The sequence below is a fragment of the Pelophylax lessonae genome (genome assembly GCF_965119305.1).
Source record: "Pelophylax lessonae genome assembly, chromosome: 2".
Taxonomy (NCBI): domain Eukaryota; kingdom Metazoa; phylum Chordata; class Amphibia; order Anura; family Ranidae; genus Pelophylax; species Pelophylax lessonae.
The window spans coordinates 526,653,399-526,668,798 of record NC_138769.1 but is presented as its reverse complement, the minus strand read 5'-3'; the positions used below and the strand labels follow the sequence as shown (position 1 = coordinate 526,668,798).

At 40.9% G+C, this 15,400-nt stretch overlaps 1 protein-coding gene across 1 annotated transcript in view; it reads left to right on the top strand.

Annotated features, from left to right (window-relative positions):
- The window catches only part of TDRD3 (tudor domain containing 3), a 565,755-nt gene that overhangs the window by 370,424 nt on the left and 179,931 nt on the right, over positions 1–15,400 (top strand). The gene's annotated exons all lie outside the window — the stretch shown is intronic.

The window sequence follows — 15,400 nt, the reverse complement described above, 5'->3', positions numbered from 1 at the left end:
CTGACAGGCACGTATCTCCGCTGACAAGGAAGTGAAGCTTTCACATAGTTACAGCTAATAGCGGCCGCTCCGCCCGCCCCCCGCCCGGTGTCAGCTCAGTTCTGTTCTCATTCACACATAGACGTGCTGAGCTGACAGGGATAATTCACATAGTTCTATCTATAGCGGCCGCTCGCCCCGCCCCCCCCCCCCCGCCTGGTATGTCCATTCATAATGCACAGATCGTAGTAGGGACGTCATTAAGAGGCGGACGGCTGGCCAGAGGCGGGACTTTTAAAACCTGCCCTGCGCTGCGCCCTCCTCCTTCCCCACGGCGGCCATATTTATTTTCGGCAATGTTAACCCATTATCGGCCGAAATTAGATAGGCTCATTTTCGGCCGATAATTTCGGTGCATCCCTAGTTTTCAGTTCTTTCCACAGATTCTCGATTGGATTCAGGTCTGGACTTTGACTTGGCCATTCTAACACCTGGATATGTTTATTTGTGAACCATTCCATTGTAGATTTTGCTTTATGTTTTGGATCATTGTCTTGTTGGAAGACAAATCTCCGTCCCAGTCTTAGGTCTTTTGCAGACTCCATCAGATTTTCTTCCAGAATGGTCCTGTATTTGGCTCCATCCATCTTCCCATCAATTTTAACCATCTTCCCTGTCCCTGCTGAAGAAAAGCAGGCCCAATCCATGATGCTGCCACCACCATGTTTGACAGTGGGGATGGTGTGTTCAGGGTGATGAGCTGTGTTGCTTTTACGCCAAACATAACGTTTTGCATTGTTGCCACAAAGTTCTATTTTGGTTTCATCTGACCAGAGCACCTTCTTCCACATGTTTGGTGTGTCTCCCAGGTGGCTTGTGGCAAACTTTAAACTACACTTTTTATGGATAGCTTTAAGAAATGGCTTTCTTCTTGCCACACTTTCATAAAGGCCAGATTTGTGCAGTATACGACTGATTGTTGTCCTATGGACAGAGTCTCCCACCTCAGCTGTAGATCTCTGCAGTTCATCCAGAGGGATCATGGGCCTCTTGGCTGCATCTCTGATCAGTCTTCTCCTTGTATGAGCTGAAATTTTAGAGGGACCGCCAGGTCTTCGTAGATTTGCAGTGGTCTGATATAGGGCTGCAACTAACGATTAATTTGTCTGTCGACTAATCTATCGATTATTTTTACGATTAGTCGATCAAAGCTTAGGGGCATGGGCACTTGGTGCCCCAGGACGACTTCAGATTGTGACGAGACGCTGCTACTCCAGCGACGTGCAGACGTCACCACGCGACTATGATCCCGGAAGGACGGGTGAGTGTTTTATAGCCAGCCGGTGACGCTGTTTTATGTGGGTTAATGCCGCACTACTGTAAGTGTAATTTGTTTTTGTTTTTTTATTAAAATGTAAAATGTTTTTACACTATGGCGAGTTTTATATTGCATATATGGGGAGTGTCACTTCATGAGAGATTTTGAAGTTGGACCAGTTGCTGGATGATTGCAAAGGAGATCTAACCATTCCGTTAATCCCTCTGGAGACACAAGGCCCAGGCTTGGTTTAAGCCATTAATGCAGTTGACCATTGTAAGAGGTCAAAGTTTCTGGTAAGCAGGCAATCTAGCTTTGGTGGAGGATATTACATTTTGGTGGTGGAAGGAGTTATTATATCAGAGAAGATCTATTTTGAAAATTGTGATTGGACACTTTGTAACCTAAAACATTTTTTGCACTGGTGTTAAATTACTGATGTGAAAGGACGGTTTCTTGCGTTATTCCTTTTTTACTGATATAGTTTAATGTTGTTACTGCACATGTTAAATTGTGTGTGATTTAATACAAATGCACAGCACAACTTCACTTTTATATACGGTACTTATTTTATTTGAGTTGAGTTTTCTTTTTTTAGAACCTGCCCATATTGATTTATTTGTGTATTCTGTACTTTTGTTGCACAATACTGTTAGCTGCTCTGTATTATTTTTATAGATTATATTTGGGTGAGGGTAGCGCAGGGATATTTATTACTGTTTAGTGTTATTTTGGTGACAGCTTAGATTTATTCTTTTTTTAAATCTGGTAATTGATGTACTACAACTCCCAGCAAGTCTTCCACAAGAAAAAGAAACAAGGAGCTGTACTCGCATAGGCTAAAGTACTTTGACTAAAGTACCTCCAGCCTGGATTCTGTTAGCATATAAATTGCAGATGGATCCACAACACACTGCACTGTAATCGGTAGCCTAAGCAGGTCGATTGAAATGATTATTCAAGACATAAACATAAAAATGGTGGTTTAGGTAACCTAAAGGGTAGTCTTTTTCAACCATGGTGACCTCTGGGTTCTTCAGGGGTGCCATAGAAAGATGTCTAAAATTTCCTCTTAAACCTCCAGTTCCAAATCCAAGTCAGTAACATTGTTTTACAAAAATAGGTGGCCCTAAACCAGTCAAGACTGGTCCCGATCCCTCTTCATAGTGATGGGGGGGTCCCCTCTTTGCCAGAGTAGGGGGTTGTTTGTTGTTTGTTTTCTCAGCTGTCTGAGTCCAAAGTGAAATTTTCCAGGGCTGTAAACTGGAGTTTGGGACTCTGCCTTTGCCCTACTTCATTCTTTCAATTGTGCACCCCCCCCCCCCCCACAAAGATTGCCTTTTTTTCTGGCTTCCTCTCAGCAGCTTCTGTCTTGAGGGGTAATTGACCCTGTAACAAAATAAGAACACTTCTAAGTCTTTTTACTTGAACCTCTTTTTCCAATCCCAATAGGAGTCTTGCCAATTCTGGATCTAAAAACTCTGTGTGTTTCTACAGAACAGAGGTTCCACGTGAAAATTGCCAACTAGTGCCTCTCTCCTTTCCCGGGAGACTGTGCACAGCCCCCAGGGTTTTCACCAGTGCACAAAGTGCTTGCCACAGTCTTCGCATAGCTTTTAGGACTTTAACAAACTCCCTTTATTGTAGTTATTTGATTATTTTTCAAAGACCCCTTATTCCCCTGTAAAAGCCTTTGTACAGGGTGTTACTTATACTTTCACCTGCATGTCCACCTGTGACTCCATAAGATCGCAACCTGGTTTTGTTGGCTCTTCCTTCAATCTGTGGTTTTTGAACCTGTGTGTGACACAGGATCTTTAGTTTTTGGTTATTGGGCACTGACAAGAAAAGCTAGCCTCAGATACCTGCTAGTGTCTTTAGGTGGTGGGGCTCTTTGTTCTTCCAGCCTATGGGCTTAAAGTATTACTAAACCCACAACTGTAAAAACAGTCTGTTTATGCAGTAAATCATGCTGGTTATACTCACTGGGGAAGCGTTTATTCCTCTGCATTTTGTCTTTTCTGATTCTCCTCTTCTTCCACTGTCCCCAATCCATCTCTTGATAGAACAGAGCTTTGGGGGGCACTCTGCACATGCTCAGTTTGGTGTGTATTGCAAGACTTTTTTTTTTTTTTTTCTTGGGAGGGTGCATGTGATCAGCCCAGGGCCAATCACCACTGTCCAGGCAGAGGGTCAGGGGTCCTGCAGCCTCATAGGACAGTCAGAGTAAAATTTAAAACAGAAAAGGTATTTAGCAGTTTATATTTTCTAAAATAATTGCACTTCGATGTTCTGTGTACTGTGGGAGACCAGATATAGTGAATGCAGAGTCCTGGGTAGCACTTTAAGGATTTAGGTTCCACCTTTAAATGTAAATCGCACTCTACTAGATCTGCAAGTGCCTCCTTGGCCTTTAGGCATCTGGTATTTCTTTCTCAGATTGCAAGGCTGTCACTTGATCTTCAGTTTGCACCGTCTATAAATGATACCAGGGGGATGTTTAAGCCTCTGCTTTTGCCAGTTACGGACATAAGGTCCTTCAGGAAGCTCCATAAACTGCAACTAGACCCCTGTTTTACCCCGTTGTGTTTTGTGGACTTGTTACTGTTTTGTTTGCTGTGTTGCCTGTCCCTCAGCTGCACTGCATTTGGACATCCATACTTTGTCTCAGCATTCTATCTCTTAACAATTAAGGAAACAGGATTGCTGACATACCATTTAAAAAAACAAAACAAAAAAAAACTGTGTGCCCCTTAATTAACTCCAAGAAAGTGATTATATCGCATGTCAGAAATCCAGTTTTTATGTTGATGATTTTGCCTTTCTCTGCCCAGGTCACTGTACTATGCATGTCTCTTAATGGTGGTTATATCTGTAATATCTGTGGTTGGAACGCAGCTGCATGTGTTTTGCTAATGGCACATTTGTCTATTTATGGAGGCCAACTGTAAAGCTTGTTTTTAAAGCCACTGTTATGTTTAATCTTTTCTTTTTTAATCTTTTTAATAATGCTTGGCAAACAAATTTGCTTTATAGCTTCCATTTTCAGCCTACCATGTTAGCCAGTATTCTGCTTTTATCAGTGGTTAACACAGTACACAGTTTTGCTGCTACGAATTACTAATACAAACAGTGATAATTAAACCCTAAAGCAAACATTTCACAACATTTGTTTCTTGGCATTAGTGCCAGTTCACATTTATGCGATGCGGGAACGCTGCAAATTTACAGCGTGTTCCCGCATCGCATCCGCAGCACAGGCAGTTCACACTGCTATATGTGATACGCTGGGGGTGTCAATTCAAAGTAAAAGACACCCCCAGATTACATCGCATATCGCAGTGCGATCTGACAGTTTGCACAGAATCGGATCGCACTAGTGTGAACCACCATGCGATCCGATTCTGCTGCAGACCAAAAAAAGGTCCTGTACGTGTTAAGTGCGATTGCGGTGCGAATTCAGCCATAAAAACTGTATGGCTGAATTTGCACCACACAGACATCGCATGTAATTTTAGGAGCAGTGCGCTCCGAATTACATGCAATCTCTGTCATCGCAGAGATGTGAACCGACATTAATCTTAGAGGTGCCTGCACATCCCAGCCATTACTACCTTGCATTGAAGAAAGGGGGCACGCTAGCTTTGGCAAGATCAGGTGCAGACTAGCTTTGCCTTTTAAAATGGTCTGGCATACAACCATAACAGCAAGTCTTTGGAGGCTACTGCATTTATGCAGTTGTTTTTTTTCCCCCCTTGGAAGAGGCTCTTAAAAATAAAGACTGATTGCTGTCCTGTTCTAATCAGTAGTAAAAAAGTTTCAGAAGGATGATTTAGAATGGACAGGCAACCCAATCAAATCGCAAAGTGCCATGCTGGTTACCTCTTAATGCACTGTAGAATCTCCACTTTGCATTGTGAAATGTAGAATCTCCACTTTGCATTGTGAAATGTGCTGAAGGCCATCTTTTTTTTTTTGACACCTAGATTTTTATAGCAGCTTAGGTAACCTCTAACTAGACAGAGGGTCCATTACTCTGCATACCAAATGCTACTGGTATTAAAACATAACTTTTATTCTAATTATGTGAAATGTGTCTTGACTGTGTGTATATATATATATATATATATATATATATATATATATATATATATATATATATATATATATATATATATATATTCATATTCACGAAGGGAGGATTCATGTTTATTGATTGGCAGATGGCATTGGCAGTGATTTAGTGAATGTAATAACCAGAACAAGAAAAAAAAAAACAAAAGAAGGGGAGGAGAAGGGAAACCCTCCTTACTGATTGTACTGTATATGAAATACTTAGCCCAGCCCCAATAATTAGGAAAGCCAAACTACTCTGGTGTCCACTGGATAACACTGCATCTATCAGCCCCTGTGAGAACTTGACAAGTATCTATGATAAGAACTTCCACTGGGTATGCTGAGGAAAGCCCCTATTAATAATAAACTCAGTCCTGTCCAATACCTTTAAAGATTGAAATCAAAATCTCAGGCTTCTGGCTTGTCTTCTACTGGAAAAACATGCAGTTCCTAACAGCTAACTAATAATAAGAGTTCCTTCTGGGTATACTGGTCATATATCTCCAATATTCTAAGGGCTCCTCAAAGGCAAACTGATGCTGACCGTGTCTATCAAAATTCTTGCTTGTACCAACTTAGAGATGTATTTTTTTCAAATGACTGGAAATGAACCTCCAGCTTAAAATACCACTGCTGCTAGTCAATTCTGCCTCATACCGAAATGACAGGTACTAATAAACAGTGCCTGCCTGCCAATACACAAAAACACCATCCCCACAAAACCAAGCTAGACCCCAAAACGATATATAAAGGTGCTTCCAAAAACTATATACACTACATGTTTTGCTTGAATAATAAGCTTCGTCATAAGTAAAAACTAAATGCACCAAAAAAAAAAAAAAAAAAGTGAATGACAAAAGAAAATGGAGGGGACCAAACTATCACCATATGGTTAAGGTCAAAATGGCAGCTGCTCCTTTCTTCCCTTTATAGGGTTTCCTTTTTGATTTCCGCAATAGCGTCATCACGTGCATCACGGCACAAATTTGCATCATGGCGCACAATGACATCACGACGCTATGCGGATTAGTGTCATGAAGCAAGAAAAACGTCATGATGCATTTTCGACAAGAAATATTGCCATCTAGTAGGGAAAAGCCAGAAGACAGTCACCCCAAGTAAAAACTGACGATATATTCATATATATTTCTGGGAAATTCTCTAGATTATAATATAGGAAGGAAAATAACATTAGACTCATTTGTCTTGATGTTAAAAAAATGTCTGTGACTTTTAGATATTTTCCTATATCCTTCCTTATATTTATTGTCTTCCATATCGATTTCTCACAGTCAAAAGATATTCTTCAAATAATTATAAAGGGGAACTTAGAATGCACACTGCGATATCATATTATATCTTTATAAAGGGCTAATAAGTATACCCCTCATTTAAGCCGGATGGAGCCCGTGAATGCAACCATTCAAAAATAAAATCAAAACCATGCAAATCCACCTGACCTCTGTTTTAGTAAATATTTGTCCAAAATTTTAGTTGATATAGTTCTCCATTATGCATCTGTCACGTCTCGCTAGGGGTCTATCCTTATTCAGTTCTATATCATTGATATGTTTCAAGATCTGCCATCGAAACTGACGGATCATCTGACAGACACCTTGCAGCATAGATCACTCTTTCTGAACTACAATTGAAGAAAGACTTCAGTTAGATCATTGTACCATTTTTGGGATTCAAAAATTATTTTGTCATGGGGTTATAAGTGCATACCCTACAATGGCAACATTTAACCCAACCTTTAGGTAGCCAGGTAGATGTTAAGGGTTGTACTGGGATTTTATCAAGGTGACTATGCACCAGCATATCTCTTAGATTTTTCCCCCTTACCTTTTATTAGACTGTAGAATCTCCACAAAATGCAGTTATTTGTGGGTATACTGTCCTGGCATTATTTGGGCCTCAAGAAATGAGATAGGCAATCAGTACATTAGGACCAATCAATTTTGAAATCTATTTACCGTAAATTGTACACTTTATAACTTTCACACTGGCAAAATAATATACACTGGTTTGGGTTATTTTTACCAAAGAAATGTAGCAGAATACAAAATGATAAAAATTAAATTTGGGTACAGTGTTGCATGGTAAATGTCATTCAAAGTGACAGCGCTGAAAACATAAGAATGGCCTTGGCAGGGGGTTAAAATGTCCGGTACTAAAAGCCACCCTGACATTTTGTTGAGTCTTTTGGTACATATACAAGCGGACATAAGAATGAGACTTTATTACACCTAACTGTGCATGTTACCAAACCTTGTTACAAAAAGTAATATATTGCAGCTTACATTGCTGCATTGGTTTCCTTTGTTTTTAACCAGTTCCAGAACGCCCACCGCATATATAATGCAGCAGGGTAGAGCCAAGCTGTGCAAAATCACATAAATTATTTTGTGCAGGTGGTGTAGGGGGCACGCGCGTGCTGCCGGAGCGCCTCTAACGCTGTGATTGGACACAGCAGAATCCAATCAGATCCGGCGGGATCGTTCGGCGGAATGACAGATTGATGGTCTGCCTATGTAAACAAGGCAGGCCACTGTTGTGTCAGGGAGTAAAAGTTTTCCTCCAGTGCATCCACTCCCCCCACAGTTAGAAAGCACTCCCAAGGAGCACACTTAACCCCTTGATCGCCCCTGGTGTTAATCCCTTCTCTGCCAGTGTAATTTATACAGTAGCTGTGCATTTCTTTTTAGCACTGATCACTGTATTGGTGTCACTGGTCCCCAAAAAGTGTCACTTAAGCCCCGTACACTCGTACTGATTGTCGGCCGCAAATATTCGGCCGCAGACCGATCGGTCGATTGTAGGCTTGTTAGTATGATTCTTCCGACAGCCGACAGCGCATTTTCGGCCGAACAGAATCTGTCATGCAGGCATTAAAGTTTTTGCAGGCCGACAACAGAACGGCCAATTGTGCGTCAGTCAGTACAGATTTCTGCCGACAATCAGCAGATTTGCAAGACTGGGCATGCTCAGAGAAGAAAAAAAACACGGAAAGTTAACCATCACGACATCACTTCTGCAGTCGGCTGTTGTTGGCCGACAAAATTCACGTGCAGTCTTTTGCACTTTTCAGCGGACAGGACAGCCCTGGACAAAAGACGTCCGATCATTCGGCCGACGATCGGTACGTGTGTACGGGGCTTTAGTGTCAAATTTGTCTGACGCAATGTTGCAGTTCTGCTAAAAATCGCTGATCGCCGACATTGCTAGTAAAAATAAATAAAAAGTCCATCAATGTATCCCATAGTTTGTAGATGCTATAACGTTTGCCCAAACCAATCAATATACACGTATTAGTATTTTTGTTTTTACCAAAAATATGTAGCCAAGTACATATTGGCCTAAATTGATGAAAAAAAAATAGATTTTTAAATTTTTTTTGTTGGGTATGTTTTATAGCAGAAAGTAAAAAATATTTTATTTTTTCAAAATTGTGGTTCTTTTTTGTTTATAGCGTAAACAATAAAAATTGCACAGGTGATCAAATACCACCAAAAGAAAGCTCTATGTGTGGGGAAAAATAGACATACATTTTTGGGTACAGCGTCACACAACCGCTAAATTGTCGGTTAAAGCAACGCAGTGCTGTATCGCAAAAAATGGTCTGGTCAGGAAGGGGGTTAAACCTTCTGGGGCTGAAGTGGTTAAGCTAAGAACATTTTTTCAGTAAATACAGATCTTGCTAGAAATGCTGTGTCCCTTTACTTGTGAGCTGCATAGAAGATTATCTTCCTTCCTAGCTATTTTCTTTATACTACCAATTGCCTTGCCCCCCATGTAATGGAGATGAAGAGATACAGACATCTTTGTAGTCCCTATCAGGAGAGCTGCATAGAGTGATAACCATGGCTCCCTTTATAGATATAGTGGAGGAGTGCCATAGCCACACAGCTATAGGAAGTGTGTTATTTGCGGGATTACAAGGAGAAAACCAAAATAAGCTTGAAAAAAGAAAACAAACGCAGCCACCACAACAAGTACTAGTATGCTGCAATATTACTAATAATTACATTTCTGGGTTTGGGTTTAGATAAAATTCAACTGAATGCGCCCTACCGTTTTCCTGTTTTAATGCAAAAGCGGGTTAATATGAAATACTTAATTGAATCCATTCATTGATTAATTTGTAAATACTTAAATAAGAGTAGGGTAGCATTTAAATCCTGTTAGCAAAGGGTCTGTTTGCTACAATAACATACCTGCTAAAAGAGAGGCAATATACCTACCTTTGCAGCAGTCCTTATTTTTGAAACACTATTGCTTTGTTAGCTGCTGTAAGTAATCTACACTTCTGAATGTGTGGAATACTTGCTTCCCCACTGCACGCTGTGGTTTCTCCTGCCATTATATCACTACAGGAGGAGCCACAGTGTGAGGCAGAGTTAACTGGTGTTCCACACGCCCGACCAGTTGGATACTTGCAACAGGTAGGCTACGTTCACATCTTGAAGTTGCTATTTACAGGCGTTTTTTTTAGGCATTTTTTTAGGCATTTTTATGGGCGTTTTTTCAGACCTTTTACAGGCGTTTTTGTGCAGGCGTTTTTAGGTTGACAAGTGACCAATGGAAAAAAATAAAAACGCCTGTAATCTGCCCAAAAAATAAGCTCATGTACTTTTTTGAGCGTTGGGCGTTTTGCTTAAAACGTCAAAACGATCAGATGTGAACAGAGACCATTGAAATGAATAGGATTTGTCTTGTTGGGCGTTTTTTGAGCTGATCCTAGAGCAGAAAAAATGCCCCAAAACGCCTACATGTGAACTTAGCCTTAAGCAGCAGTGTTTCAAAACACAGGCCACCTTCTGGCTGCTCTTTTGGCAGGTATGTTATTTTATAGAAGGGACTCTGTGCTGACAGTGTCACATTTATGGGAAACTCCACTTTCATAGGGATAAAAATAATACAGGCAGTCCCCTACTTACGAACATCCGAGTTGCGAACGACTCCTACTTACGAACGGGGCCCCCATGACGAACGACTCCTACTTACGAACGGGGGCGTGACGAACGACTCCTACTTACGAACGGTGGCGGTGCCCGCGTGACGTCACTGCTGGCTTCTTCCGGCTTCTTCTCGCTCCTGTGCTGGATAGCATCCATGTTAGTGCCGGCCACAATGCACGCTGCATGTACTACATGTACTGATTGCCCCACACTGCACAGAAGCTGGTGGAACTGTCTGGAAACTGGTGAGATTACATTACTCTGTATTGGGAGCAGGACCACTGTATTGTACTTGTACTTCTAGCTATGTTGAATGTAACTATCCTTCTGGGTCTCTTTTAGCCTTTTAGTTTTGGCTAGTACAGTACTGTATGGTGTGGGGTTAGAGCCACAATGAGGTTTGTACTGCTGTCTGTATCCTTATGAATTTTTTGGGCTGGAGTTGCACTTAAAAAAGTACATGTTCCGACTTACAAACAAATTCGACTTAAGAACAAACCTACAGTCCCTATTGTGTTCGTAACCCGGGGACCGCCTGTATAGCATATACAATTGCGACGCAAGTCATATTGCAAGTGAATGTTATTGAAAATTACCTTTCCTTTTCAATCTGCAGCACTATAATGTTCTGTAAATGCAATTCAATATGGCTACATGAAGGCGTTTTGTACACAGAATGTATATAGAATGACATAATTTCCTGCTTGTGTGATTGATTTTGTCCGAAGTCTACACTTAATCAGATTTCAGGCATTCCCCGCAACAACAATGTCATTTTTGGTGAGATACTCCCAGTAGGAAATTACGTCTAAAGGGATGCAGACCCTGCAGTTTTCCTCATTAGAGCCCTGCAGGTGCAGCAGCTGATTGATAATCATGAAACCACTCCCATTATATTCACTTACCACATGGGCACTGGGATTTGGGAATCAGGAACAAATTTTGTTAATATCCTTGCAATGTTTATTGAACACCAAAAGAGGAATGTTTTTTTCTCAACAAAAGTTGAATTACGCTTTAACTTAAAATTCTTTCTTTATGTTAGCCTTTAATGTGGGTCTTTGAACAACATGATTCAGTCTGGTAGAGGAAGAGTAGCATTTAGATTCTTCAAAAAATCATGCTTTGCTGCATTAGCTATGGCACAGGGAGCTGTTTAATAGAAAAGGGTTGGCCTCATCAGGGTTTTTCTTGCTTCTTATGATCCAGTCTGAGGCTGGTACAGTCCTTGACCCAGCTATAATACTTTAATAACCGTAGTTGCGGTGAGAACCTGACTGTTAAGTCTGATTTTAATAAAGTCTGAATCTAAAGCTGGCTGAACACAATTACACATTTTTCGTGGCACTGAATATATTCACACATAAGCATTTCAAATGTACTTGTTTGCCTTTACATGCAGTACGCAGTATACCAAATTAAACAACTAAAATACACTAAACAAGTATGCAGCCAGTAAAGTAAGCACTCCCGATACGCATTCTTTTTAAAGGTCAGAGACTCTGAAAGTTTTAACCAGTGATGTCATGAACATTCATTTCTGTACTGCCATGTTGTGAAGATTTATTTCTGTACTGCCATTTATAAATGGCAGTGCAGAAAACATCCTCTGGCACCTGTTAATGACTGTGATCAGAGCCACCCGGTGTTCTCCACAATTCTGGCTCCCGTGCTAGCCTTGCTACACTTCAAGGACATTCCTGTTGTGAAGTATCTGAATGACTTCTTACTCAAAGCACAGTCGGTGCGGGTTCTGACCGATCACGTTCTACAGACAGTAGTTGAGTTAGATTTTTAATCTTCAGCATTTAATGAAGGATCTCACTGATTGCTTGAAGTTTCTGGAATTTGTCCGATACCCAGCTCGAACAAAGTGTTTCCTCCTTCAGAGAGATTTTAAACTCTCCACCCTCAGTCTCAAACTCTACATTCCATTAGCCACCTGACTCTGCACTCTGTATGAGAATATTGGGTAGCCTTCTTTGTACTATTCCATTCACTTGAATCAACTTCAGCCTCTACTCTTGACATTTGGTCATGATGAAATAGCCTGGTTCAGTCTTTAGAGAAACCAAGTCGCCAGGCACTAAGGGACAGTTTTTAATCTGTTCTTGTGGGTCATGAAGCAAACTCTGGTGTTAGGGTAGTCCCTACCCCTTGATCTTATGTCAACACAGGAGAATTGATCACTGGAGGAATCCTATCACTCACTCGCTTGCCCTTATGCCAATGGACCTCCTGGGTGGAGGGGCATTCGATATGGTCTTCACTGTAAATGCCACGGCAGTTGTGTACATTAACTACCACAAAAAATCCAGAATTCTGGTTGCAGCAGGATTAAAAATTGGCCCTGGCCAAAACTTCTCTATTCAACCTTGCAAGCTGTTTCAGCTCAAATATAGGCCATTGGCAGGCAGATTTTCTTTGCCTCCAGGGCCTGAATTTAGGGGCTTGGCCTTATACCTGGAGAGGTTCAAAGACCTCCATTTCGGGTTTGGGGCACCAGATGTGGACTTTCTGGTCTCCAGATTCCACATACTGGACAGATTATCTCTAGGTACAGGATCCTCTGTTGGAGCACTAGATGCATTGGTGACTACAAGGGATTAGTACAGCCTGGTTTATGTCTTACCCCTGTGCTGAATCTTCCTCATCTGCTCCACTGAGGAAGGTGAGGCCTGTGTTGCGTGGAACCTGTCCTGGTAAACCGCTTTATGGTCTTGGCCACTGTGCTGCAGCTCAGTTTCAGGGTCTTGGCAATCTTCTTATAGCCTAGGCCATCTTTATGTAGAGCAACAATTCTTTTTTTCTGGTCTTCAGAGAGTTCTTTGCCATGAGGTGCTATGTTGAGCTTCCAGTGACCAGTATGAGAGAGTGAAAGCGATGACACCAAATTTAACCCACCTGCTCCCCATTCACACCTGAGACCTTGTAACACTTAACGAGTCACATGACACCGGGGAGGGAAAATGGCTAATTTTACCCAATTTGGACATTTTAACTTAGAGGTGTACTCACCTTTGTTGCCAGCGGTTTAGACATAATGGCTGTGTGTTGAGTTATTTTGAAGGGACAGCAAATTTACACTTTTATACAAGCTGTACACTCACTACTTTACATTGTAGCAAAGTGTCTTTTCTTCAGTGTTGTCATATGAAAAGATATATAATAAAATAGTTACAAAAATGTAAGGGGTGTACTCAATTTGTGAGATACTATACATTGAATTCTGGTGACTAGCATATTTAGAACCAGAACTTAAGAGTGGACTGACGCTGGTGTGCTGCGGTTGTCTTGTGTTTGAAACCCAGTTCCCATTGCTTCAAATTATACCATGGGTGCTCAACCTGTGACCCTCCAGCTGTTGTGTAACTTCAAGTCTGATCATGCTTCTTCCTTTGGGAGTCACGCTTGTAACAGTCAGGCTTGCAATGCCTCATGGGACTTGTAGTTTCTTAACAGCTGGAGGGCTACAGGTTGAGGACCCATGTATTATACTATGTATTTTCTAAAATTGGATCAAAGATGCAGCATGCAGGACTTTGATGTGCTTTCATAAAACCGCACAGTCTAATAGAACTCAAGGGGAGCACTGAGTTCTTTAGGCTGCTTTTACACTTGTGTGACCTAAAAGTTGCGAGATTTTACTGCAAATTTGGCGGGATTTTTTTGCCGTGATTTTGACTAAAATTGAAGCAATGCCTATGTCTATGGACCTCAAAACACATCAAAGTCGGACCAAAGTAGTGCAGGGACTACTTTGAAGTGGTTGCCACTTGAAGTCACACAGCTATGAACGGTACTCATTTGAAATCATGGTGTCGACTTTGCAGTCCCAAGTTGGAGGACAAGTCGCACAAGTGTGAAAGGGGCCTTAGAGATGGTCATAAGTAGGGGGTTAATACTGTATCTAATTTATGTGTACAACCCCTGAAAAAGCGATAAGCCGAGGCCCAAAGTAAGATAAGTAAGATATATGTGCAGTCTACATGTTTCTGGGTTTTTACAGTCAAAATAATATATTTGCTTAAGAATGTCAGAGATCTTTGTGCCGCATGAACTATGTGTATTTTTACATATCAATTTATTTTATGAAACCAATCAAAAGCTGACCATGTAATGTAAAGTTGGTTGCTGTGCATGCATATGTCAAGATTGGCTCTCCTTGCACAGCTAGATAAATAAACATTTAATGCTGTTGAAAAGAAATGGCTTAAAGTCTCTCGCTACAGCCTCTGCTTCCTTCTTGCCCATTTTATTGCTCTATTCAATCAGGTTTTGCATGCATGTCACACAGCTTAGTAGAACAGAAGGATCCTGATGTAGCTAGGCATAAATAAAAAGCCATTCAAAATCAGAAATCTTCCCAAATCATAGACTGCATTCTATATTGTCGAATACATTTCCAATATGATTTTCTTCCATTGCATCTATATTACTGGAAATACTTCAGTGCTGTTTAATAAATGCCTTTTGGCATCTGCAATTTATTGTGTTGCTGCTCACTTCAATTCTCTTAAGTAGGTTTGTCACGATGGCTGGATCCTGAAATGCTGCATAGAGTATTTCATAATAGTGTATACTGTGTTTGCAGCTGTATGTAGTAAACTTGTTGGATATATCTGCTCTTGCACATAACAATTTGAGCTGAGGGATGTTTTATTAGAAAGATGATGATAACCGTTAGTTGCATAATGCATACATTTCTGCAATTAGACAATTTGACAATATTCTTAGAAATTGCAACATTAATGTTATACACAGTCACGGAGTTTTAAATAGGGAAATTGTCAATTCATTGTAATGATTCACAATAAGGTCTTGGTAATTGTAAACAACATCTTAGAAGCACATTCATTCATTTTAATCTGTACAGTTCCTATAAATGCTCAAGTCAGTGGCCTTTCCCATAGATATGATATACTTATAAGACCCGGTTCACACTGATGCGAGTGCCGGGTTCGCATGTAATGTCGGAGCGCACTGCTCCGACATTACATGCGATCAGCTGTGCGGTGCGAGTTTA